This window comes from Natrix helvetica (genome assembly GCF_964273705.1).
Source record: "Natrix helvetica genome assembly, chromosome: 14".
In the NCBI taxonomy this organism is placed as follows: domain Eukaryota; kingdom Metazoa; phylum Chordata; class Lepidosauria; order Squamata; family Natricidae; genus Natrix; species Natrix helvetica.
The window spans coordinates 5112392-5137620 of record NC_138564.1 but is presented as its reverse complement, the minus strand read 5'-3'; the positions used below and the strand labels follow the sequence as shown (position 1 = coordinate 5137620).

The 25229-nt window shown below is 43.7% G+C and overlaps 1 protein-coding gene across 8 annotated transcripts in view; it reads left to right on the top strand.

The window, feature by feature from the left end:
• Window positions 1–25229, top strand: part of LOC309399220 (transmembrane protein 132D-like) — a 330593-nt gene that overhangs the window by 20194 nt on the left and 285170 nt on the right. For 2 of the 8 annotated variants that reach the window (XM_081966866.1, XM_081966863.1), the window contains exons 2-3: window positions 3605–3696; window positions 5761–5831. The gene's annotated coding sequence lies outside the window, so the exon portion shown is untranslated. Of the gene's footprint in view, window positions 1–3604; window positions 3697–5757; window positions 5832–25229 lie in introns of all 8 variants that reach the window. The other 6 variants (XM_081966865.1, XM_081966862.1, XM_081966868.1 and 3 more) reach the window with 3 other exon arrangements.

The window sequence follows — 25229 nt, the reverse complement described above, 5'->3', positions numbered from 1 at the left end:
GCCAGCAGAGTTAGCCTGCAATACTCCATTCTAACCACTGTGCAGGCAGGCAGGCAGGCAGGCAGGCAGGCAGGCAGGCAGGCAGGAAGGAAGGAAGGAAGGAAGGAAGGAAGGAAGGAAGGAAGATCAATAGCAATAGCCTGTAGACTTATGTACTGCTTCACAGGGCTTTACAGCCTCTTTCTAAGCAGTTTACAGAGTCAGCCTCTTGCCCCCAACAATCGGGGTCCTCATTTTACCCACCTCGGAAGGATGGAAGGCAGAGTCAACCTTGAGCCTGGTGGGATTTGAACTGCAGGAAGCCAGCAGTCAGCAGAAGTAGCCTGCAGTACTGCCTTCTAACCACTGTTGGAAGGAAGGAAGGAAGGAAGGAAGGAAGGACGAACGAACAATAGCAGTAGCACTTAGGCATATACCGCTTCACAGCCCTCTCTAAGGGGTTTTATAGAGTCAGCCTCTTGCCCCCAACAATCTGGGTCCTCATTTGACCCACCTCGGAAGGACGGAAGGCTGAGCCAACCTTGAGCCTGGTGAGATTCGAACTGCCGAACTGCAGCTAGCAGTCAGCTGAAGTATCTTGCAGTGTTGCACTCTAACCACTGCGCCACCACGGCTCTTATCCAAGTGACTCCTTCGCTGAATGGTTATAGATGATGGACGATTGAGGGCACCAGGTCTGTCCAGTCTAAGGAAGAGGAGACTAGGGGTGACGTGATAGCACTCTTCCGAAACTTAAGGGGCTTCCACAGAGAAGAGAAGGTGATCAAGTCTCCAAATCTCTAAGGAGAGGACAAGAAGTGATGGGGGGAAGACTATCAAAGAGAGAAGCCGCCTAGAACTAAGGAGAAACATCTGGACAGTGAGAACAATTAAACAGTGGAACAGCTTGCCACCAGAAGTTGTGGTTGCTCCATCATTGGAAGTTTTCAATAAGAAACTGGACAACCATTTGCATGGAATGATATCGGGCCTAACAGTCTTTAGGTGCCCTCTTATTTTTAACTCAAGGGTTACAAAAATGGTCTGAAATCTGCCCACCAGCATTCCAATAACATAAAGGTAAAGGCTCCCCTCGCACATATGTGCTAGTCGTTCCCGACTCTAGGGGGCGGTGCTCATCTCCATTTCAAAGCCGAAGAGCCAGCGCTGTCCGAAGACGTCTCCGTGATCATGTGGCCGGCATGACTCAACACCGAAGGCGCACGGAACGCTGTTCCCTTCCCACCAAAGGTGGTTCCTATTTTCCTACTTGCATTTTTAACGTGCTTTCGAACTGCTAGGTTGGCAGAAGCTGGGACAAGTCACGGGAGCTCACTCCGTTACGCGACGCTAGGGATTCGAACCGGCGAACTACCGACCTTTCTGATCGACAAGCTCAGTGTCTTAGCCACTGAGCCACTGCGTCCTTCCAATAACGTATTTTTCCTTAAAAAAACAACAACCAACCTCCAAACCTCTTAAAAAGAACTATTGGATTAGTCACTCACAAACTCACAATCTTAACTTTTGTCATTCCTGGTTCTCTAAATATAAAGTATAGTTCCCCACTGGGCAAAATTTGATCCCTAGATTGATGAGGTGAGACAAGAATCCATAAGAATTGGATCGTTTGATCCCAAGCAGATCTACTAAATAGGTGCCAACAGTCCTTTTCACCTTCTAAGCACTTCGTAGTAACCTGATATTAAATCAAAACCTCCTTTCCCTTCTTCCTACTGCCGTTTTTTTTATTTTTTTATTTTAAACAGAAAGAAATCTCTGGATTCAGCACAGCTTCTCTGATCCGTTTTTTATCACTGTTGTTTATCAAATGAAGTGCCTTTTTATGAGGCCAGCTACAATGGAAAAGTACCTGATGCATTTTTATTGGCTGTGGAGATATTGACATTCCAATATATTACAACAGCCAAGAGAGGAATGCATATTGATGGTTGCTGAACTGGCCTGGGAAGAGGAGGAGGAGGAGGAGAGGAAGGGGAAGCGGGAGAGAAAGAGAAATTAAAATAAAAAGTGTCCTAGGTTTTTGTAAATGTCACTATTGCGGCCTTTTGATATAGTAACAGGGGCTGAACGCTAAATATCTATATTCACCAAGAAACAATTTGGTTTTGTGATTATTTGTCCTGCTTAGAGCTGCTTTTTGTTGTTTTTGAAAAGGTTAGAAGATAATAAGGATGTAAGACGCATCTCCTGATCTTATTTTATTGCAGAGTTTTTGGGGAAAGTGTGATTTAGCAAGGGAGGGAGGGAGGAAGGAAGGGAATATAGGGGAGGAAGGAAGGAAGGAGAGATGAAGGGATGAGGAAGGAAGAAAAAGGAAAGGAAAGGAAAGGATGGGTGGGTGGGTGGATAGATGGGTCAACAGGAAGAAGGAAGGAGAGGAAAAAAGGAAGGGAAAGAGGAATAAAGGAAGAAATGGAGGAATGATGGAGAGGAGGGGGGAAAGAAAGGAATTACAGAGAAGAGAAAGGATGAATGGATGAAAGGGAGGAAGGAAAGGAAGAAAGGAAGGGAGATGAAAGGATGAGGAAGGAAGAAAAAGGAAGGCAAAACGGAAGGATGGAAGGAATAAAGAAAGGAAAGGAGGAAGGATGGCTGGCTGGGTGGGTGGATAGATGTATCAACAGGAGGAAATAAGGAGAGGAAACAAAGGAAGAGAAAGAGGAATAAAGAAAGAAAGGGAGGAAGGATGGAGAGGATGAAAGGAAGGAAGGGAAGGGAAGAAAAAGAGGAAGGCAGAAGGGAGGAAGGAGGAAAGGAATAACAAAAAAGAAAAGGAGGAAGGACGGATGGTTGGGAGGAAGGAAGGGAAGGAAAGAAGAAGGGAAGGAGGGACAAAGAAAGAAAACAAGGATGGCAGCAGGGCGGGAGGGAGAAAGGAAAGGAGTAATGGCGAAAGAGAAGGAGAGAGGGAGGAAGGAAGGAAGGAAAGGAAAAAAAGAAGGAAGCCAAAAAGGAACAAAGAAGAGACAGGTGAATAATAGGCAACCATCCATTGGTCCTGCTGTGTTGAGTGCCCTGAACATATTTTAACCCCAAATCCCATCTGATCAGCTTCCTGCCTCTTCCTTTTCTTTTCAGATGTCATTCAAACCATTCTTCATGGCCAGGGACAAAAGGGAGGAGAGAGAGACCCAAATATGGGTGGGTGGGGAGAGGAAGAAAATGCTTATTACATCCTATCATCCCTTAAAAAAAATCTTTAATGCCTTTGCTCATTAGCAGAGCCACGCTGAACAGGTATCAATATTTTAATCAATTCCTGGCTGTGAATGATCAATGGAGACCGAGGGGAGCAAGTGGCAAGTTTTAACTTTCCGGGCATCGTCCTAAAAGAGGACTGAGGCCAAATGTTCCTTCCAGCCAAGTTTTCGATTCAATTGCGTAGAATGTGAAGGATGGGTGTGTTTGTGTTTTCGTTTTTATAGTTATAATGTACACTGGAGAAGGCATTTAATTTCATTGTATGCGGTGCAATGACAATAAACCAAACCAAACCAATCCAAAAAATCAAACCAAAAAGCCAAGCCAAACCAAATCAAACCCTAAATGAAACCAAACCTAAACTATGCTTAAAATCTGTTAATTCTTTCCCCTGTAACAGATTGCAACAAATGTTCTCCATTCCTGAAGGATCTGTGACTTTCTGATCTATAATGCACATCCATTGTTGGTTTGTCAGCTGGAAATTAGCAGGTATCACTACGTGCTATAAGATATTAGCCTCTTTTATTTTTTTGGCTAGGAGAAAAGCAAAATTTGTTGACGGCATCCCCGTCGGGTTGAAGGGCTGAGCGATCAAAGAAAGAGCGGATTGTTTGGGCAGTCAATTCAGACAACAGATAGAAATCGGCCTGGCCAGGCTTCTCGTGATGGGATTCTTTGTCCCTCCAAATGAAAATGGACATTTGGAAGATTAAGGTCAAGGCCCTTACAAGCCGCTCACCAGAATAAAGGCAGGTTGTCACAAATTCGGAGCCTGAAGGTTCAATGCAACGAGCTGCAAGGTAGTTAAATTACAGAATCGTGGAAAGTGAAGGTATGTGTGTTTCCGCTCAGGTTTATCAGGGAAGGCGAGGAGAGGAGAGGAGAAATAGAATAAGAAAGAACAGAACAGAATAGAAAATAGAATAGAATAGAAGAAGAGAAGAGAACAGAATTAATAAGAATAGAATGGAAGTGAAGAGAAGAAGAGAAGAGAATATAGAAGAGTAGAATATGAAACGAGAATAGAATAGAATGGAATGGAATGGATAGGAATGGAAGAGAAGAAGAGAATATAGAAGAGAAGAGAATATGAAATAGAATAGAACAGAATAAGAATGGAAGAGAGTGGAAGAGAATAAGAGAATAGAATATGAAAAGAGAATATAATATAATAGAAGAATAGAATAGAACAGAATTAATAAAAATGGAATGGAAGAGAAGAGAATATAGAAGAGTAGAATATGAAATGAGAATAGAATAGAATGGAATGGAATGGAAGAGAAGAAGAGAATATAGAAGAGAAGAGAATATGAAATACAATAGAACAGAATAAGAATGGAATGGAAGAGAAGAGAAGAGGATAATATAGAAGAATAGAATATGAAATGAGAATAGAATAGAATAGAATAGAATGGAATGGATAGGAATGGAAGAGAAGAAGAGAAGATAGAAGAGAAGAGAATATGAAATAGAATGGAATAGAACAGAATAAGAATGGAAGAGAGTGGAAGAGAAGAATAGAATAGAATATGAAATGAAAATAGAATAAAATAGAAGAACAGAATAGAACAGAATTAATAAGAATAGAATGGAATAGAAGAGAAGAAGAGAATATAGAATAGAATATGAAATGAGAACAGAACAGAACAGAATAGAATTCTTTATTGGCCAAGTGTGACTGGACACACAAGAAATTTGTCTTTGGTGCATAAGATCTCATTGTTCATAAAAATACATTAATCAAGAATCAAAAGATGCAACACTTACTGAAAGTCATGGGACACTAAACAAACAATCAAATCAGGTGGGGATTTTGGATTGCTTTTAGAATTTAGAATAGAATAGAGCTGGAAGGGACCTTGGAGATCTTCTAGTCCAGCCCCCCTGCTCAAGCAGGAGATCCTACACCATTTCAGACAAGCGACTCTTCAGTCTCTTCTTAAAAAATTCCAGTGATGGAGCGCCTATGATTTCTGGTGGCAAGCTGTTCCACTGGTTAATTATCCTCACTTTTAGGAAAAATTCTCCTTAATTCCAGGTTGCTAATCTCTGATTAGTTTACAACCATTGTTTCTTTTCCTGCCCTTTGGTGGTTTGTAGAATAATTTGACCTCCCTCTTCTTTGGGGCAGCCCCTCAAGTACTGGAAGACTGCTCTCATGTGCCCCCTTAGTCCTTCTTTTCTCTAGATTAGCCAAACCCAAATCCGGCCGTTGTTCTTTGTATGTTTTAGTCTCCAGGCCTTTGATCTTCTTAGTTGCTCTTCTCTCAACCTTTCCCCAAAGTCTCAACCTCTTTTAAATCTTTTGATCTTCTTTCTAACTCTTCGCGGTGTAATGGGGGAAGAGGATGAAAATTGGATATCTCAGGGATGTTTGTCGGCTCTCACTCCGCGATATTTTGGACATGTCCATTCTCATTCCCAGGGCGACGGAATCCCATCATCTCTGCTGCAAAGAAGGCAGCTCTCAGCAGATTGCGCAACTGAGTTTATGGGACCCAGGTGTAAGTGAATGGAAACCCCGTTTGAAACTAGTTTATTTTTCTCCAGCAGAAACTTCTGTCGATGAAGATGAACGTTAAGAAAAACCGCAATGAAGGCATTTTCTCCCAAGACATCTTAAGGTAGGCTATCAAATCCAAGTGAAACTTCAGGTATCAGTTAAGGTTTTCTTGCTAGTAAAATATCTTCTGCCAGAAATGCTTTCTACCCGTGATCTACTAAAATTCTTTCCTTCCTTCCTTCCTTCCTTCCTTCCTTCCTTCCTTCCTTCCTTCCTTCCTTCCTTCCTTCCTTCCCTCCCTCTCCCTCCCTCCCTCTTCTTTCTCTCTATCTCTTTTTCTTTTTTCCTTCCTTCCTTCTTTCTTTCCTTCCCTCTTTCCTTCTTTCTTTCTTTCATCTTTCCCTTTCTCTTTCTTGTCTTCCTTTTTCTTTCTTTCTTTCTTTCTTCCTTTCCTCCCTCCCTCTGTCTTTCTTTCTTTTTCCTTCTTTCTTTCCATCTTTCTTTCCTTCCTTCCCTTTCTCCTTCCTCTTTCCTTCCTTCCTTTCTTTTCTTTTTTCCTTCCCTCCCTCCCTCCCTCTGTCTTTCTTTTTCCTTCTTTCCATCTTTCTTTTTTTCTTTCTTTCTTTTTCTTTTTTCCTTCCCTCCCTCCCTCTGTCTTTCTTTTTCTTTCTTTCCATCTTTCTTTCTCTTTTTTTCTTTCTTTCTTTTTCTTTCTTTCTCCCTCCCTCCCTCTGTCCCTTCCTTCCCTCCTTCCTTCTTCCCTCCCTCCCTCCCTTTCTGTTTCTTAGTTTCTTACTTAACTTTCTTACTTTCCCTTAATAACACAGCTTAATAATCACGATTTCCAGGCCCATTTTACTCCTGCATCTAAAGATTGTTGTGCGATTTTGCAAACCGTACCCTACACGAAATGAGATTTCTCTGGATTTATTTGAAGTGACAGTTAATACAATCTGTCTGCATTATTAAAAAGAAAAAGAAAGAAAGAAGAAGAAATAGCTCCAGAGAGCTCCTGAATGCTAATAAAGTTGAGAGACTGGTCCCAACTGAGAAGGAACCCGATTTATTCCATTTCCTGTTCTGAGTTATATTCTAGACTCGTCATTCCACTCAAAAACATACTTTTAAACAATTGCGACGCACAATAGTTTCTAGGCCTGTGTCATTTTGTCTCACCGGAAGGCTATTTCCCCCCACCCCCACCCCAAGTTCAGTTCTTTTTGTCCCTTGAAAAGAGCTCTTTTCTTAAAATATTGACTTACGCCGAGCTTCATCATGGTGGCCAGTGTAATCTTCCTCCTCCTTCTCTTCTCTGCAGAGACATAATTAAAGGTAATCGCCTCAAATCCTCGGATACTCCTAAAATGTTCACAACCCACTTGCGGTTATTCATAATTGAGTATGCAGTTAAATCTTTTAGTCAATTTGTCTGAGGGGCCTACAGTTCATTGATTTTATGAAGTCCCCAGCTTTGACCATTAAATCACATTGGCTGCGTGCGATATTTTTTTTTCCTTTCTTTTCATGTTTCGGTTTTGTAACGGTTACGCCCCAGTTGTGTAGTTTGGTGGTTGAGGGTTTCTCTTTTTTTGGCTTATTTTATTGGCAAGGCCGCTAGGCGGTCTGCAGCTGTGGTGCTTCCTTTTCTGCTAGATGGTTTTCTCCTAAAATGCAGAAAATGTAGTCATGAAATAGAAATAATTGCGCTGTTGACAGCGCTGAATGGGGAAGGCAGAAGGATGGGAGGATGGAACACAATGTAGGATGGAAGCAGGTGTTGTTATTGTTGTTGCTTTTGTTGTTGTTGTTGTCGTCATTATTATTATTATTGTTGTTGTTCTCCTCCTCCTCCTCCTCCTCCTCCTCCTCCTCCTCCTCCTCTTCTTCCTCCTCCTCTTCCTCCTCCTATCCTCCTCCTCCTCTTCTTCTCCTCCTCCTCCTCCTCCTTCCATATCCATCATTGGATGTTGGCGATCATCTTGGCGATCCTATTTTTATCAACAGCCGCACGAAAAACGACTGCTGAGTTTTGTCCAAACCCGTCCCTTAGATTTTGAAGCCATGAGGTTCTTCTTCTGCCTGGACCTCCTTTGCCTTCAGTCTTTCCCTGGAGGATTAAGGGAAGGATGTCCTATTTTCCCAAGAGTCACATCACATGTCCGAATATTCTAACTTTTGCTTTAAGGGTTTTGATGATCTCCCTTGGCTTTCCCAGGCGGCTTATCCCCTCCTCATTTCTGATTTTGTCAACCCAGCTTATACGTAACAGCCGCCTGTCAATCCATAGCCGCGACAGCCTTCTGCAGCCATCTGACAGTGAAAACAGCACGCGGGAGAGGCGGCCCCGAGTTCCATTTTCACTGGCAGAAGCTCCCTATGCTGTTTCTAGGGAGGTCCCGTAGACCAGATCTAAGCAATCCATGAGCTGGATGCGCCCACGGGTGTTGAGTTTGACACCCCTGTCGTAGTCTCTTCAAGCGGCCTTCTGTCTGGTCTCAGACAGAAAGGAGCTGTCCAGGGTGCTGCAACTCCTGGAGAAAGATCCTTAAGTACTGGTAGTCCTTCACTCAAAATCATTTATTTAGGGATCATTTGATGTTAAATCAGCACTGGAAAAAGGGGGACTTCAACCAGTTCTTGCACTTTGAAGCATCTCCACGGTCACACGAATGAAATTTGAGCACTGAGCAACCATGGCTGCCCCAAGGATGAGTTTGTGTGTGTGTGTCCGTCTGAAGGCAGGACAAGAAGCAACAGATGGAAACTGAATCAAGGAGAGAAGCAACCTGGAATTAAGGAGACACTTCCTAACACCGAGAACAATCAACCAATGGAACAGAAGTTACCATCAGAAATTGTGGGTGCTTCATCATTGGAGGTTTTCAAGAAGAGACTGGACATCCATATTTCTGAAATGGTACAGGATCTCCTGCTTGAGCAGGGGGGCTGGACTAGAAGACCTCCAAGGTCCCTTCCAATGTTTTGCATTGTCCTATGATTACATCTGCTGGTTATTAACCAACCAGCTTCAGTGTGCTGTGTGGTTGCAACCAGATAGAAGGATCAGATGTCTGGATAGGAGTTTAGAAAGGCCTTGGAAGACTTTTTAACTACATTTCCCAGGAGGCTTTGCAGAAAAGATTGGCCAAAGAGTGACAGCTCCACCGTACAGGTGTGCCCTAAACAAAATTAGATAGGGGACATCCATGACAACGAGGCATAGGAAAATAACATTGATAATACCATATAAAGAAAACGTATATAAAATGTTTTATAGGTGGCATCTCCCACCCGCGAGAATAGTCAAAATATTTAGGAGTATAACGCCAAATTGTTGGAAATGTGATTATGAATCAGGCACATACTACCATATGTGGTGGCCGTGCCAAGAAACAAAACAATATTGGCAGAAAATTCAAATGTGGCTGATAGAGATAACCGAAGAAGAAATAGAATTCAAACGAGAACTATTTCTTTTGGGAATCATAAATGATAAACATAACAAGGGGGTAAGAATACATATTATTACGGCAGCAAGAAGGGTCTTTGCCCAAAACTGGGAAAAATAGGGAAATTCCACAAAAAGAGGTAGCAATTAGGAAAATTCTGATTTGTGTGGAAATGGATAAATGAGAATTAAATGACGTGGGAATTGCAGAACAAAGACGGATCAGAATGTTTTATGTTTATGTTTTATGTTTATTTTGATTTATATGCCGCCCTTCTCCAAAAGGACTCAGGGCGGCGTACAACATTAAAAAACACACATCCCAAAAGAATATTATAAGATCAGGGCTAAATTTTAACGATGGTTGGAACAAACAAGGAAAGACCCAAAATAAGCCATAACTAAGATATATAGAATGGAGATTAGAATTATGTATGAAATCGTAACGGTGAAAATGTATAAGACAAGAGCAAAGCAACAGGGATGGAAATACGATATCCTTATATTTGTAAATACTGAATGGACCAATTTAAATAAGCATGGTGGGTATAATGTTTAACTTTATATTCTAGTATGTATGGCAAAGACATTGACAGGACTGTGTTCAATGTTTTAATGTGTGTCTAATTAAAAAAAATTAAAAATAACCAGGCTTTGGTCTAAGGTGGGGTGGCCCAAAATCTTACCCTTTTGAGAAACAATTTTATTTGGGGAACTCGTCCTACCAAATAATCTTGTTGCGGTTACTCCTACCCATCTTGGCTAAGGCATCCCTGCTGCAGATCCACAGGCCTTTTAGGTTGGATAAGAAACACTGAAAAAAACAGAGAGAGGAGGGAGGGGAAAAAAAGCCGGGGGAGAAAAAAAAGAATACAACACACATTTAAACCCAGAATTGCAAAAGAGTTACGCTCCGGAGCATGACATTAGCAAGCATAATGTCTCATTTTTTTTCATTATCTACCTGAATAGAATCTGTCAAACATGGCTGCTCAACATGGCTGCCTTTTCTCTCCCCCCCATACACCCCTGGTATGTCCCCCCCACCTCCTCTACCATTTAGCATTCCTCTGGTTTTTTTTATTTTGACCTTTTCATTCTTTTGAAATGCATGGCTTTATATTATTCCACCTTTTCTCTTTCTCTCTCTCTCTTTCTTTCTCTCAATCTCTTTCTCTCTTTCTCTCTCTCTCTCTCTCTCTCTCTCTGTTTCTCTCAATCTCTTTCTGTCTCTCTCAATCTCTCAACCTCTCTCTCTGTCTCTGTCTCTCAATCTCTCTCTTCAATCTCTCTCTTCTTCTCTCTCTGTCTCTCTTTTTCTCTCTGTCTTTCTCAATCTCTCTCTTTCAGTCTCTCTCTCATCCCTTCTCTCTCCTTCTCTCTGTTTTTCTCAATCTCTCTCAGTCTCTCTGTCTCCCTTTCTCTCTCTCTCTCTTTCTCAATCTCTCTCTCAGTCTCTCTCCCTTTCTCTCTCTTTCTTTCTGTCTTTCTCAATCTCTTTCTCTCTCTCCCCCTTTCTCTCTCTCTCTCTCAGTCTCTCGCTCTTTAATCTCTCTGTCTCTCTCAACCTCTCTCTCCGTTTCTTTCTGCCTGCCTGTCTCTCTCTCTCTCTCTCTCTTTCTCTCCTCCACCTTCCTCCTTATCATTTAATTTACTCAAACAGCCAAGCCGAAGGGGAACTTTGTAATTTGGGTGACCGAGAACTGCTTTACATTACAAAAGAGAAGTAATTCAATTGCATGTAAGTAAGCCAAAGAGGGATGCAGAATACATTAATATCCTTTACACACACACACACACACAGACACACAGACACACACACACACACGTTTTTCCTGTGGTTTCCTGGTAGGAGATGACGAAAGGGTGCAGGCAGCTGTTTGGGAAGCTCTTTTAAACTTCATAATGTTCCTTTTCCTGCTTTTGGACAACAGTTGCTTAATTGTGCTGTGTCCCAAACTGACCTCAATTTCGAGTTACCAAAGCAGATAAACTGATTAAGGTAGCCCATTGTGGTGGGCTATCTATTCTTTGTTTAATTTCATTTCTTTTTTTCTGTTTGGGTGGATGGGTGTCAGGAGTAAGAATAGGCTGGTCAACAGGTTAAGAGCGAATAGCAAGTGGTCTTGAATAGAAAACAGCTTGGAAGATGTAATTGAACGGTCTGTGCCTTGAGTTTTAATGGGATGATGTTGCATTCAAGCAGATGTTGGTCATACCAGGCTAAGGAGACTAGCAATATCCCTTATATTCTGCTTCATAGTGCTTTTACAGCTCTCTCTAAGTGGTTTACAGAGTCAGCCTTTTGCCCCCAACATTCTGGCTCCTCATTTTGTCCACTTTGGAAGGATGGAAGACTGAGTCAACCTCGAGCAGATCAGAATTGAACTGCTGGCGGCTAGCGGAGTTAGCCTGCAATGCTGCATTCTAATCACTGCGGAAGGAAGGAAGGAAGGAAGGAAGGAAGGAAGGAAGGAAGGAGAAAAGAAAGAACAATAGCAATAGACTTATATACCACTTCACAGTGTTTTAAAGCCCTCTTTGAGCGATTTACAGAGTCAGCCTCTTGCCTCCAACAATCCTCATTTTACCGACCTCGGAAGGATGGAAGGCTGAATCATCCTTGAGCCTGGTGAGATTTGAACTTCTAAACTGCAGGCAGCCAACAGTCAGCAGAAGCAGCCTGCAATACTGCCCTCTAACCACTGTGCCATGGTGGCTCAGAAGACCATAGAATTTCCAGGGGAGCTGTCACTTGAAGGTTGGGGAGATGCTGCAGTCATGCAGATGTTGATCAAGTGTTATCCTGCTATGCGATGGAGAAGACCATGGTGTCTCCAGAGCAGCTGTTCTTTGAAAGATGGAGACATGTTGCAGTCAAAAAGATGTTGATCGAATATTATCCTGCCAAGCCAAGGGGAAGACCATGGCATCTCCAGGGGGAGGTGACAATTGAAGGTTGGGGAGGATCCGTCAATCATTCAAGGATTGATGTGGCAATCAAACAGACATTGATGGTAAAAGAAGAGACAGGTAATGTTTTTGAGAAGAGATTAGACAGTCACTTATCTGAAATGGTGTAGGATCTTTTGCTTGAGCAGGGGGCTAGACTAGAAGTCCTCCAACATCCCTTCCAGATCCTATTCCTGTTCCTATTCCCATTCCATTCCATTGTATTCTATTCTATATACTCTATACTCTAAACGTATAGTCAAGGCTATGGTTTTCCCACTTGCAATGTATGGCTGTGAAAGTGGGACCATAAGGAAGGCTGAGCGCCAAAGAATGGAGGCCTTTGAACTCTGGTGCTGGAGAAGACTCCTGCATTGAGTCCCTTGGACTGCAAGGTGATCCAACCGGTCCGTCCTAGAGGAGATCAACCCTGACTGCTCTTCAGAAGGCCAGATCCTGAAAAGGAAACTCCAATCCTTTGGCCACCTAATGAGAAGGAGAAGAGCCTCATGCTGGGAACGATGGAGGGCAAAAGAAGAAGGGGACGGTAGAGAAGGAGGTGGCTGAATGGAGTCACTAAAGCAGTTGGCGTGAGCTTAAATGGACTCCAGAGGATGGCAGAGGACGGGAAGGTCTAGAGGAACATTGTCCATGGGGTTGCGATGGGTTGGACATGACTTTGCAACTAACAACAAAATCTATTCTACTCTACTCTTCAGCAAAGTTAAGGACCAGTGCATGGTCATCCCCAGAGGAGGTGGTAAAGTGATACCATGGGGGTTGTGACCTCATCATATAACAAGGGGAACCCAAACGTTCATGTCAATCTGTACTAGACCTTCGCATGCTGGCTTTGACATTTGGGGAGTTCTGAAGTCCACCCTCCTCAAAGTCCTTGAGGTGGAAGAGCCTGGGTCTAATGTATTGAAAGCGTCAGCTTTGTAATCCACGAGTTTTCTTTCCTCCGGTCCTCGTAGATTTGTTTCCAGAGGTAACAAGCCCATCGCCCCCTCGTTCGAATAAACCAAGAGGGGAGTCATTGGCCATGCCATAAATCACCTTGCAATTCTCCCCTTTTTCTCTTTTCTTCCCTTTTTTTTTTTTGAGACACAGGCCGTCGCACGGTGCAATCAATGCATTTAAATGCACCGCACACAAATCCAGGTGGTATAATGTACATTGATAAGGTCCGTTTAGAATATCCAATCGCCATTGATTGGTGCATTTCCCCCTCCCCCCCCCCCATATTGACTTTCCCTTCCTGTATGTTGGAATGATTGCGCAGCGGGTCAGAATATTCGGCTCCTGATAAATTAATCAGCTAGAAACGAACAATGAATAATGATGAGGCAGGCAGACCCTTTGGCAAGGGGGGGGGGGGGTTTAGCCCGGCGCTCATTTAGGGATGCCACCAAGTTAGAGGGCAGAAGGGCATTCAGGTTTGATCACTGATGAACTTAGTCCAAAGTTTCCATGGGGCATATGCTGATTTTCAGAACAGCATATGCAAATTTAATTTTCCACCATAGTGATTAGTCAGTCAGACTTCCTGAAACAAAGAAAGGAAAGTTAAATATATGGAGAAATTTGAATTGGTCACTTCCTTCGAAGTTTTCCATTCCTTCCTTTCCTCTCTGTGTTTTCCTTCCTTCCTTCCCCTCCCCTCGCTCTATTTCTGTCTCTTCCTTTCTTCCTTTCTTTCTTCTCCTCCCTCCCTTCCTTGCTCCCTCTTTCTCTTCCCTCCTCTTCCTCTCATTCTGCCCCTTCCTTCTTTCCTTTATTTTCCTTTCCTTCATCTCTCCCTTCCTCCCTTTCCTTCCTCTCCTCTTCCCTTCCTCTCTTTCTGTCCCTCCCTCCCTCCCTCTTTCCCTTCCCTTTCTCTCTTTCTCCCTACCTTCCATCCTCTTCCTTCTTTTCTCTTCTCTTCCTCTCTTTCAGCACCTTCCTTCCTTCTTTCTTTCCTTCCTTCCTTCCTTCCTTCCTTCCTTCCTTCCTTCCTTCCTTCCTTCCTTCCTTCTTTTCCCCAGTGTACATATAATCCTCTCCTTTTTGTCAAGCAACAATCTTGTGAGGTGGGGCCAGGTTGAGATGTGACTGTTCGAAAACACCCAATGAGGTTTTATAGCTCCCAATTACCATGTCTTGGAAGTGAGAGGGATGTCTCCTTTGATCTGGAGAACTTGTCCTTCCCTTCTCTAAACAGAACTTAGGAGATAAACAATATTTAACCCAAGGTTGACGATGAAAAGCTCCTTGCCAAACTGTCTCTCGAAAGGAAAAAGGCCGAGACCTAGTTTAACAGATTAACAGAGTTGGAAGGGACCTTGGAGGTCATCTAGTCCAACCCACCACCCAAGCAGGACACCCTACACCATTTCTGACAGAGGGCAGTCCAGTCTCTTCTTGAAAGCCTCCAGTGATGAAGCTCCCACAACTTCCGAAGGCAACTTCTGTTCCATCTGTTGATTGTTCTCACTGTCCGAAAATTTATTTCCAGGTTGAATTTCTCCTCGATCAGTTTTCATCCATTGTTCATTGTCCCCCCCCTTCTCTGTGGCAGCCCCTCAAATATTGAAAGACTGCTATCCTGTCTCCCCTGGTCCTTCTCTTCACTAGACCAGCCTTGTCCACTTCCTGCAACCGTTCATCGTATGTTTTGGCCTCCAAGCCTTTGATCATCTTAGATAGATTCAGATTAACTGAGTTGGAAGAGACCTTGTAGGTCATCTAGTCCAACCTCCCCACCCAAGCAGGAGACCCTACACCATTTCTGACAGAGGGCAGTCCAGTCTTTTCTTGAAAGCCTCCAGGGATGAAGCTCCCACAACGTCCGAAGGCAACTTCTATTCCATTGAATACAGAATAACGGAGTTGAAAGGGACCTTGTAGGTCATTTAGTCCAACCCCCCACTCAAGCAAGAGACACCATTTCTGACAGATGGCAGTCCAGTCTCTTCTTGAAAGCCTCCAGTGATGAAGCTCCCACAACTTTTGAAGGCAACTTCTGTTCCACGGGTTGACTGTTCTCACTGTCAGAAAATCTCTCCTTATTTCTAGGTTGAATCTCTCCTTGTTCAGTTTCTATCCATTATTCCTTTTCTGGCCTTCGGGTGCTTTGGAAAATATCTTGACCCCCCTCCTCTCTGGGGCAGCCCCTCCAATAGTTGCTGGGGCCAATGTCCCCCCTTTCAAAGGGCGTCCCAGAAACTCTGCGTTCCTTGTGTCTTTCGATGCCAAGAGGCAGCCGTCTGAAGCTGACACCTGCTAATCAATCGTGCCTTCCCAATAGTGCCAACTGCATCCCCGATTTCTGGGGCATCAAGACACCGAGCGAAAGAAGACAGATAACATGACATCATCACCCCAGATGTTGCCTTGATGGAGTTCCGTCATTAGGCAGAGGACATTTTCTGCCAATTAGGGGAGGAGAGAGAGAGAGAGAGAGAGAGAGAGAGAGAGCAATCAGCCCCAAACCTCAGCACCATCTGGAATGGAGTCAGCTCTCTTCAAAAGTCAGTTGTGAAGGCAGTTGGGATCCAGTCCAAAGTCAGATGGAATTACCTGGGGAGGCATAGAAAGAGCCTCCACAGAGGGTTCGACATTCGTCTTTGGGCCTGTCACAGCCTCCTTGTCCTCCTCCATCATCATTATTTTAAAAAATCCTCCTTCTCTCCTTTCCTTCCTTCCTCCCTTCTTCTCTCCCTTCCTTCCTTCCTTCCTTCCTCCTCCTCTTCTATTACAAAAATTCTCCTCCTTCCCTCCCTCCCTCTCTCCTTCCCTGCTTGTCCTTCCTTCCTTCCTTCCTTCTCCTCCTCTTCCATTAAGAAAATTCTCCTCCCTCCCTCCCTCCTTCCCTCCTTGTCCATCCTTCCTTCCTTCCTTCCTTCCTTCCTTCCTTCCTTCCTTCCTTCCTTCCTTCTCCTCCTATTAAAAAAGTCTCCTCCTTCCTCTCCCTTTCTCCCTCTTCCCTCCTTTTCCTTCCTTTCTTCCTTCCTTCTTTCCTTCCCTCCTTCTCCTCCTCTCCTATTAAAAAAATCTCCTCTTTCCTCTCCCTCCCTCCCTCCTTGTCTGTTCTTCCTTCCTTCTCCTCCTCTTCTATTAAAAAAAAAATCTCCTCCTCCTTCCCTCCCTCCTCCTCATCTATCATTAAAAAAAACCACCTCCTTCCACTCCCTTCCTCCCTCCCAACCCTTCTTCCCTGCCTTCCTCCTTGTCCTTCCTTCCTTCCTTCCTTCCTTCCTTCCTCCCTCCCTCCCTCCCTCCCTCCCCCCCTCCTCCTCCTCCTCCTCCTCCTCCTCCTCCTCCAATATCTTGCCTTTTGTGCAATTGGTAACTGTCCTCAACTTACAACTGTCATTGCCACCCGAATTTCCATTGTTAAGCAAGGCAGTTGTTTAAGTGAGTCACGTCGGATTCTAATGACCTTTGCGGCGGTTGTTAAGCAAATTTCTGCAGATGTTAAGCGAACCCAACAGTCATTAAACAAACCCAGCTTCTCCCCTTGTTGTTGCATGTCAGAAGGTCAAAAATGGCAGTCACGTGACTCCGGAGGCTTAAACTGTTGTAAATACAAATTACCAAGTTCCCGGATTTTGGTCATGTGACCCCCAGAGATGCTGCAAATGTTTTAAGTGCAAGGACCAGTTATAACTCAGTATTGCCCCCCCCCCCCCGTGCCATTGTAACTTCAAACGGTCCCTAACCAGACAGTTGTAAGTCGAGGACAACTTGCAAGGAATTATAATTTAGGGAAAATGCTGCATTTTAGGCGCCAGGGGGACCTGGTGCTCCGTCGGCCGGGAGAAAACCCAGCATTTCGAAGCATTAAAGAAGCCAGATAGTTACGGATGAGAAGCGTTTCTAAATGCGATTTAACTGAAATCAGCCCCACAGCTCATCTTTTCAGGGGGGAAAAAAGAAGAAGATATATATTAATATATTGTGTGCAACAGACTCAAGATACCTTTGAATCCACGGTGCAACAGGGAGAGCCCAGAGGGAAGGATTTTGTGTCATCCACTCGTCGACCTGTTAAAAGGGGCCTTCTCACAGCCCACCACCCCTCACATCCTGGACATAAATTGCTTCAACTTCTGCCCTCAAAACGAGACACTATAGGGCACTGCACACCAAGACAACTAGACACAAGGAGAGTTTTTTTCCACAAACGGCATCACTCTGCTAAACAAAGAATTCATTCAATGCTGTCAAACTATTCATTAAGGCTGCATTATTTTTACTATTAGTCTTCTCATCCTTCCCATCATCCATCTCCTCCCACTTATGACTGCAGGACGGTAACTTTGTTGCTTGTATCCTTACAATTTGTATTGATACTGATTGTTTCCTGATTGCTTATTTGTACCTCATGACTACCGTTAAGTGTTGTACCTTACAATTCTTGACGAAGGTATCTTGTCTTTTATGTACACTGAGAGCATCTGCACCAAAGACAAATTCCTTGTTGGTCCAATCACACTTGGCCAATAAAAGAATTCTATTCTATTCTATTCTGTTCTCTATTCCATTCCATTCTTATTATTTTTGTCATTATTCTATTCTATTCTATTCCCAATTCCATTTCCATTTCCAATTCCTATCCTATCCTATCCTATCCTATCCTATCCTATCCTATTCTCCATTCCATTCTATTCCATTCTATTCTTTCCAGTTCCTATTCTATTCTATTCTATTCTATTCTCAATTATATTCTCTATTCCATTCCATTCTTATTATTTTTGTCATTATTCTATTCTATTCTATTCCCAATTCCATTTTCATTTCCAATTCCAATTCCTATCCTATCCTATCCTATCCTATTCTCCATTCCATTCCATTCCATTCTATTCTTTCCAGTTCCTATTCTATTCTATTCTATTCTATTCTCAATTATATTCTCTATTCCATTCCATTCTTATTATTTTTGTCATTATTCTATTCTATTCTATTCCCAATTCCATTTTCATTTTCATTTCCAATTCCAATTCCTATCCTATCCTATCCTATCCTATTCTCCATTCCATTCCATTCCATTCTTATTATTTTATCATTATTCTATTCTATTCTATTCTATTCTATTCTATTCCATTCTATTCTATTCTATTCTATTCCCATTTCCAATTCCAATTCCAATTCTATTCTTTTCCATTTCCAATTCCATTCCATTCCATTCCATTCCATTCTATTCTATTCTATTCTCAATTCTATTCTATTCTATTCTCAATTCAATTCTATTCTCTATTCCATTCCATTCTTATTCTTATTATTGTCATTATTCTATTCTATTCTGTTCTGTTCTACGTCGTCCCCCCTCCAAGACAAATGAACAACCCCAGATGGAAATCCCCAAGCCTTGGGGGTGATGGGAGGGTGGGCTAACCTTTCACCCCGGTCCCCCATATCCCGAGTCTTCCAACAGCCTCTCCATGGGAAAATGGCTGCGGATGTGTCTTCTCTTTGCAGCTATTTTAAGCCACCGGGTGCCTTACCCAGCAAGTAAATACATGTTTTATTCATTGGGATTAGGAGCGAAGAGCCGGCTGAAATAAACTCCCCGGCTGTGTGGCTCCCTCCCCCACCCTCCCCCTTCCCCACTCCACTTCCCCACTGCCCCTGCCAAATGGGGCTGGAAGGCCAGAATGGCCAAAGAGACAGGAGCCAATGCTTCATTTCTTACTCATCTGAATTGGCTTCAAAAGGAATGGGCCCTTTTGATACGTTTGTCAGGATTCACTCTGCCCTTAAAATGGATGTCTCTGTCTGTCTCTTTTTCACTCTTTCTCTTCTCTCTCTTTCTCTCTTTCCCTCTCTTTCTCTTACTTTTCTCTCTCTCTCTTTCCTCTCTTTCGATCTCTTTCTGTTTTCCCCCTCTCTCTTGCTCTTCCCCCCTATTTATTTCTCTTTCCCCCCTCTTCCTCTCTCTTTTTTCTCTTTCTCTATCTCTTTCTCTTTTTTCTCTCTCACTTTCCCTTTCTCATTTTCTCTTCCTCTCTCTTTTTTCTCATTTTTTCTCTCTCCCTCTCTTTTTCTCTCTCTTTCTTTCTCTCTCTCTTTATTGCTTTAACTCTCTCTCCCTTTTTCTCACTCCTCTCCTTCACTCTTTCTCTCATTCTCTTCCCACTCTCTTTCTCTTACTTTTCTCTCTTTCTCTTTCCCTCCCTCTCTTTATTTCTCTTACTTTTCTCTCTCCCTCCCTCTCTTTATTCTGTCTTTCTATCTCATTCTCATTTTCCCTTTCCCTCTTTTTTCTCATTCTTTCTCTCTCCCTCTCTTTTTCTCTCTTTCTTTATTGCTTTCTTTCTGTCTCCCTTTCTGTCTTCTTCTTTCACTCTCTTTCACTTTCTCTCATCCCCCTCTCTTTCTCTTGCCTTTCTATCTTTCTCCTCTTTCTCTGTCTTTCTCTCTTCCTTTCTCTACCTCTCTTTCTCTTTTTCTCTCTATCAGTCTTTCTCATTCTCCCTTTTCCCCCCCTCTTTCTCTCTCCCTATCTTGTTCTATCTCTCTCTCTCTTTCTTTTTTCTTTCTTTCTTTCTCTCTCTCTCTCTCCCTCTCCCTCTCCCTCTCTCCCTCTCTCTTTCATTCTCTCCCACCATCCATCTCTAGTTTCAAGCACATCTTTCCACCAACCAGCAGAGAGCACAAATTCTTTGGAATGCACCATTGGGTGGGATTGTCAAACTCCACAGACCCAACGCTAGCCAGATTCCTACAAAGGAAAATTCTCAAGCAGGCAGAATGGGGTAGGTGGGTGGTTGGGATGTGGGACCATGTAGGAAGCATTTCCCCGGAGAGGATTTGGCCTGTTTTTGGATTTGATTGGAATACTGATGTGTTACAAAACCTCAGCAGCTGAGGTCACCTTGGCTGACCTCCAAAATCTAACTTTGGTCTGTACACGGATGGAAGACCACAAAGTGATTTCTGACCACGAGGACAATTGACCACTGGAGTTGCTGGTGGTCCATCCCTGGAGATTTTCAAGAAGAGACAGGACAGCCATTTTGGAGGGGTATAAGATCTCCTTCTAGGGGTTGGACTAGAAGACCTCCAAGGTCCTTCCCTGCCCTATGACTCAAGGATTCTGTAATACCAGATATCATCAGAAGAAGCAATGTACTTTTTTATACTCCTAAGTTCATTTTTCTAGATTTTTCCTCAGGTCCTCCCAAGGCATGAAGTGCAGAGACAACCAGAATGAAAACCTATTTAATTTAAAACCCATTGTTCCTTAATACGCCGTTAATAGACTCGGCGGACGCTTAACTGAAATGAAAAGCCAGTGTCAGGAGAAAGCAGAACCGGGGGGGGGGGAATGGAAGGCGACACAGCCTGATATCAATATAATTCTGCGCAGATATGAATATATCTCTTCCTCCCAAAATGGTGGTTGAGCTCAGCAAAGGTTAAACTGCTTCCTTAAGCAAGATTTGTTTTTTTTTTTCCTGGCTGAAGATGATGAGCGATTGAATTCCCGAGATTGGACTTTGTTCAGCGGGGACATAAATTATGCTTTGAAATAGAAGCAGTGCCAATAATGTGTTCGCCGGCCTTAATTGGAATCGAAGCATCTTGGGGCTGTGTTTCAAATATTTATTGAAAAGGGAAAAGAAGACGACGAAGAAGAAGAAGTCGAAGTAGAAGATGATGAAGAAGAAGAAGAAGAAGAAGAAGAAGAAGAAGAAGAAGAAGAAGAAGAAGAAGAAGAAGAAGAAGAAGATGATGAAGAGGAGGAGGAGGAGGAGGAGGAGGAACTCATACTTTCTAAGACCAGTTTAATTTCCCGCTGTCTGCACCTATCTGTGTCTTAGATTAGATTAACAGTGTTGGAAAGGATCTTGTAGGTCATCTAGTCCAACCCACCACCCAAGCAGGAGACCCTACTCCATTCCTGACTGATGACAGTCCAGTCTCTTCTTGAAAGCCTATAGGGATGAAGCTCCCACAACTTCCGAAGGCAACTTCTGTTCCATGGGTCGATTGTTCTCACTGTCAGAAAATTCCTCCTTATTTCCAGGTTGAATCTCTCCTTGTTCAGTTTCCATCCATTATTCCTTCTCTGGCCTTTGGGTGCTTTGGAGAATAGGTTGACCTCCTCCTCCTCTCTGTGGCAGCCCTTTCTCAAATATTGGAAGTCTGCTCTCCTGTCTCCCCTGGTCCTTCTCTTCACTAGACCAGCCATGCCCAGTTCCTGCAACCGTTCATCGTACGTTTTAGTCTCCAGTCCCCTCATCATCCTGGTTGCTCTTCTCTGCACTCTTTTTTAGAGTCTCAACATCTTTTTTATGGTGTGGGGACCAAAATTGGATGCAGGGTTCTAGGTGTGGCCTTACTAAGGCTTTATAGAGTGATGTGAGTACCTCTCTTGATCTTGATTGCATAAGATGTAGGATCGTATTTCCCATGTTTGTTAGACACAAAGATGCAACTTCTGTGTGCATCCAGGCGCAAACTCTATTTGTCTGCATTATCGTATCTGACACTATCAGTGTGGGCAGCATCATCCAATTTCTGCTAAGCCTTGAAACAACTCAGCTGCCTTGGGGCCCACGGAAATGCCTGATGCTATCTCGCACAAGGGCTTCTTTATTTGCAGTGCATGATAGTCTACCTGTTTGGCCTCTGAAAATCTGTACAAGAAGTCCTCAACTTAAGAACACAACTGGGGCCAAGGGGGCAATTAATAAAGAATTTCTTTCAACTTGCTGTTTAGTTTCTCCTCCTCTCCCCCTTTTCCTCCTCTCCCTCCTTCCCCCCTCCTGCAAACCCTCCTCCTTCTCTACCCCTTCCAGTCTTCCCTCCTTATCTTTCCCTTCTCTTCCTCTTTTTCCTCTGTTCCTCCTCCTCCTAGTCCTATAGGAAATACAAATAACTTCACATTCTTTGTCCTATTGAATTATTTCTCCTTCTCTCCTCCTCCTCCTCCTCCTCCTCCTCCTCCTCCTCCTCCTCCTCCTCCTCCTCCTCCTCCTCCTCCTCCTCCTCCTCCTCCTGGATCTTCAAAGGTAACATATTTGACATTCATGTGAAAATAGAGAAATTGTTCCATCACATATCCTCTTGATTTTCTTCTTCATCCTCATCAATGAGAAGGTATTGTTTTTCCTTCTCCTCTTCTTCTCCATCAACATACCAACTTGAGTAGCGAACCACCTTTCTCCTACTCCTCCTGTAGGAAATACAACGTCATCTGCCACTTCTTTGTTCTACTGAATAATTCTTCTTCTTCTTCTTCTTCTTCTTCTTCTTCTTCTTCTTCTTCTTCTTCTTCTTCTTCTTCTTCTTCTTCTTCTTCTTCTTCTTCTTCTTCTTCTTCTTCTTCTTCTTCTTCTTCTTCTCCCTCTCCTCCTCCTCCTCCTTCTTCTTCTTGTTCTTCTCCCTCTCCCTCTCCCTCTCCCTCTCCTTCTCTCTCTCCTTCTCCTTCTTCTTGTTCTTCTCCTTCTCCTCCTCCTCCTCTCCTCCCTCCTCCTCCCTCCCCCTTCCTAGTCCCTCCTTCCACCAAGTAATGTGATATGTTTTATTCTGCTATTTTACTAGCCACCCGTCCAACTGATAACAACTCCTAATAATAGCAACATAAGCTCACATCCGTACCTTAACAGAGACTTGCAAATCCTTCTTTTTTCCCCCTGGGCTAAAACTCTTTGTTGGAAGCCAAGGTCAGACGGATCTAGGAGAAGCACGCAAAGGACATTTCGGAAAACGAATCCGTTCGGTGGTGGCATGCTGATTGAAATGGGGGATGAATACAAGGCTTCCATTGCTGTTCAGACAAAAAAAAAAAAAACTTGTGTTCATGCAGACCCAAAAGGGAAACTCGGGAACGAGTCCCAAGGACACAATTACTTTTGTGTCTTTGTGTCAAGCGGGGACTGTGCTACGTCGGAAGTGTAGTTTGCCACCACTGCTCAGTATAAAGGTAAAGGGTCCCCTTGCACCTATGTGCTACTCATTCCCGACTCTAGGGGGCGGTGATCATCTCCGTTTCAAAGCCGAAGAGCCAGCGCTGTCCGAAGACGTCTCCGTGGTCATGTGGCCGGCATGACTAAACACCGAAGGCACACGGAACGCTGTTCCCTTCCCACCAAAGGTGGTCCCTATTTTCCTACTTGCATTTTTTACCTGCTTTTGAACTGCTAGGTTGGCAGAAGCTGGGACAAGTCACGGGAGCTCACTCCGTTACGCGGCGCTAGGGATTCGAACCACCGAACTGCCGACCTTTCTGATCGACAAGCTCAGCGTCTTAGCCACTGAGCTACCACGTGCCTTGTTCAGTACAAGGAATTTATCAATTTCTAATCCGTGATTGACTCACCTGTAGTTGAAATGTTTTTATTGCAAGGCAATTTCCCATGCAGGCAAGTCCTCCATTTCAACCATTCGTTTAGCGACTGCTTGAAGTTACGACAACACTGGGGAGAAAGGGCTTAGGACTGTGGCAGCGTCCCCATAAATCACACAATCAAAATTGGGACCCTTGGGGACTGACTCATACTTACAACGGCCGCAGTGTCCCCCGGGGCCACAGGATTCTCTTTTGCGACCTTCCGATTAGCAAAGGCCACGGGGAAGCCAAATTCACTTAACAACCAGGGGTTTCACTTAACAACTGCAGTGTTCCACTTAACAACCGCGGCAGGAAAGGTCGCAAAACGGGGCAAAACTCACTTCACAACGGTCTTGCTTAGCAGCAGGAAAATTGGGTTCCATTGCTGTCGTAAACAAAGGACAAAAATATACATAAGGAATTGTTTGGGCCAAAGAATAGGGACACTCTTTAGTGAGATATTCTTGAACGCTTTCTGCCATAGGCTTCTCCACATCAAATAAGAAATGCAGAAAAACAAACGGAATCATTATATGGGGAAAAACAGGCATTTGGTTTTCAGATTTTTGCTTAGAAGAACGTCGGGTGTAAAATCTGGGAAATTTTCAGCCGGCCCGCTAGGTCAGGCAGTGTGGATTTAGTATTCCGATGATATTAAAATGTACAATAAACCAAAGTCGCGTTTCCTGCAGAGAAGAAGAATTAAGAGGCATTTGGCTGGATGTGTGTGTGTGTTTATCTACCTACCCTGGATCTCTGGGCCTACTGTGGACAGAACAGGAAATCAAAAGGGGGAAGCCATAATCTTGGCCCAAGGACTGAACAATTAAAACCGTGTCAATAGCAGGGATGATATTTGGAGAAGCGTAGCTGGAAGGGTCATCGTAGCTAATAGAGTTGACTCGTTTTGAGGGATTCGGGACCCCAACATCCATAAGCCTTGGCCATTCTATGAGCCTGCAGAGGACAAATGTGTATGTCGTTGTAGGTAGGAAGTTAAAGGAGGGAGGGAGGGAGAGAAGAAGAAAGGAGGGAATAGAGGGAGGGAAGGAAGGAAGGAACAGAGGAAAGAAGGAAGGAATAGAGGGAGGGAGGAATCGATGAAGGAAGGTATATGGAGAGGAAGGGAAGACTAGAAGGGCGGGAGGGAGAGAAGAAGGAAAGAAAGGAATAGAGGGAGAGAAGGAGGGAGGAATAGAGGGAGGGAGGAATAGAGGAAGGAAGGAATATAGAGAGGGAGGGAAGAATAGAAGGGAGGGAGGGAAGGAATATAGGGAGGGATGGAGGAATGAATGAATGGAGGGAGGGTGGAATAGGGGAAGGGAGGAAGGAATAGAGGAAGGAATATAGGGAGGGAGGGAGGGAGGAATAGATGAAGGAAGGAAGGAAGGAATGTAGGGAGGAAGGGAAGAATAGAATAGAGGGAGGGAGAAAAGAAGGAAAGGGAGGAATAGAGACAGGGAGAAATAGAGGAAGGGAGGAAGGAATAGAAGGAAGGAATGTAGGGAGGAAGGGAAGAATAGAAGGGAGGGAGAAAAGAAGGAAAGGGAGGAATAGAGGCAGGGAGAAATAGAGGAAGGGAGGAAGGAATAGAAGAGGGAAGGAAGGAAAGAAGGAAGGAATATAGGGAAGGAGGAAGGAATATAGGGAGGAATGAAAGAAGGAATATAGGGAGGAAGTGAAGAATAGAAGGGAGGGAGGGAGGACGGACATATTGCCAAGATTACACATTATTCTAAGCCATTAATCTGCAGTTCTCCAAATTGATTGTTAAAAATTGGAGAGTGGGCAAGCTT